The sequence below is a fragment of the Helobdella robusta genome, assembly GCF_000326865.2.
Source record: "Helobdella robusta unplaced genomic scaffold HELROscaffold_120, whole genome shotgun sequence".
NCBI classification, from domain to species: domain Eukaryota; kingdom Metazoa; phylum Annelida; class Clitellata; order Rhynchobdellida; family Glossiphoniidae; genus Helobdella; species Helobdella robusta.
The window spans coordinates 146,986-149,835 of NW_008703665.1; positions in this window are offsets into that span (position 1 = coordinate 146,986).

The following is a 2,850-nucleotide window of genomic DNA, read 5'->3' on the forward strand; positions in this document are numbered from 1 at the left end:
GTGTGTGTACATTTTGTACATTTAGTATACAAACACACATAGAGAATAAGAAGGGTGGTAGGTTAAAAATTGAAAGAGGAACTAATGATATGGATGTTTAAATAAATGATGTTCATGATGTTATCGTTGTGTATGTTTGTTTTGGCTGGCCGGTTGCTGTTGTTGTAGTTGATGTTGTTGTTGTTGTTGATGTTGTTGTTGATGTTGTTGTTGTTGATGATGTTGTTGTTGTTGTTGTTGATTCCCTCAAACAATCACTATCATCATTATTTTTTATCACATCAAGCTTCATATTTCTGTTTGCTGTGTAAATAGTTAAGTATTAATCTATGCACACACACACACACACACACACACACACACACACACACACACACATATACATATAAATACAAATACAAACATGCATACATACACACACACACACACATTTTACCTCTAACTTCCGGGAAAGAACATACATTTTATTAAACAAACATACATTACGTAAAAATTTTTAAAACTGCTTATATAATTAATCACACGTTTTGTAACCCACATAACCAGAAACATTGTGTGTCTATTATTATTATTATTATTATTATTATTATTATTATTATTATTATCATCATCATCATCATCATCATCATTCTTGGTGATATATGTTTATCAATTCTAGTTTAATTAAATTCTTTTCAATCATTGGTTTCCTCTTATTACATTTTATCTGTCTGTCTGTATGTGCCAATCTGGCGATGACGTTGTTGTTGTTGATGTTGTTGTAAATGTTGTTGTTGTTTTAGATGTTGTTGATGTTTTTAATGACGTTGCTGATAAAAACGTTAAGAAATGACATCAAATCACGTCACATTCATTGCAGGTAATGATAGAAACTGGGCATTAAAAAACATAAACAACAACAACAACTTCAGCATTAACAACAACGACAACAAAAACATGCCAGTAGATCGTCAACAGCACTACCAGACCATACTACAACAACTTAATTTTTTCTACTGCAACGAACAACAACAACAGCAACAATTATTATTATTACATCAACCAAAACATCAGCAACTGCAATTACATCAACAATATTTACAACAACAACAACATCAACATCACATGTATCATCAACATCGTCAACAACAACAGCAACATCAAACTTACTGGCAGCAAATCATTCTCAACCATCATTTCACAAAATTTAATTTACAAAAAGGAAATAACTTATTTCAAAAAACAGTTAACAACCTTCATAACAACAACAACAACAGCAACAACAACAACATCAATAATGACACCATTACAACATCAACACCATTGTCGTCCTCACCAGAAATGCTGGTTATGAAACCCAACAGAAAGATAAAATTTCAGAAAAATTTAGCATCAGCAGCAACAACAGCAACAACATTGAAATCTAATTACATCAATTTCTTCCCCCACCCAGGTCTTTCAAGTAAGTTGCCATCGTCATCATCATCATCATCACATTATGACGTCATCATCGTCGTCATCATCACGTGATTCACACCATCATCATCATCATGACAACCACCAAATGATTGACAGATGATTTGAAAGAGGAAGCCATCTTGAATTTCGTGACGTCACAGCGAGAGTCCAACCTCCAGAATTCAGTTTCCAAAAAACTACAACAACAAAATCATCGTGAAGATCTGCATCACCACCACCACCAACAACAACAACAACAGCAACAACAACAACATCATCATCACCACCAGTTCCAACGACAACAGTCAAACATCCAGGTACTCTGGGAATGCTGTCATGGTAAGCCTTACATCAACAAAGGTGGGTCTATTATAAATATGCGTGTTTGATTATAAAATATTAAATACAATTATAATAATAACAATAATAACAAAAAATACACATACATACAAACAAACATACAAACAAACAAACATGCATACATACATACACACATACATACATACACACTAACTTACGTCAAAACAAAACATTTGAAATAAGCTTTCGAATGTTGTTACATGATATTCGATCAACTAATATACTATTATTATTATTATTATTATTATTATTATTATTATTATTATTATTATAAATATTATTTTAATATTTTTAGTAGAAGTATTTGCATTGGTAGTAATAGTAGTAGTAACTTTTGTAAAGTTAAATAAAATTGATGAACAAGCAATCTGTTGTTGAAGAAATTGAAACATTTGATTCGTTTTTTGAAGAGAAAATGATGTTTAACTTTTTTTTATAAACATACATACATGCCCACACACACAAAAATACAAACACACACACACACATATACACACATACACACATCATAACAACGCATACACACATATTTTGGGTAACTACCCATCACTAACACGTGGTTCCTGATAGTGTTAAGTTACATACATATAAGTATCAGCAAAATATATTTTCAAACATACAAACAAACAAACAAATACAAACGTAATATTTACAAATGCACATACAAGATGTCTGAAATGTATACATGCCAAAAAAGAAATATATCTATACATGCACAAGTTTTTGTTTAATGAGGTTTGTGTGTTTCTATGTATGTGTGTTTGTTTCTCTGAGTGTGTTTGTTTGTGTGTGTTTTTGTATACGTGTTATTGTGAATACAACAATTATTAAAGTTAAAACAATGGCAATGAAAATATCATTGACGTCACGTTATGGTCCAATCATTTCAGCTCGGAACATTTTTCTAACGGAAGAATCAAACTCATCATCATCAGCAGCAGAAGCAGCAGCAGCAACCACAACAGCATCATTATCATCATCAACAACAACTACATCATCATCATCATCGTCGTCGTCTTCGTCGTCGTACTACGGAGACATCATACCAGTCGC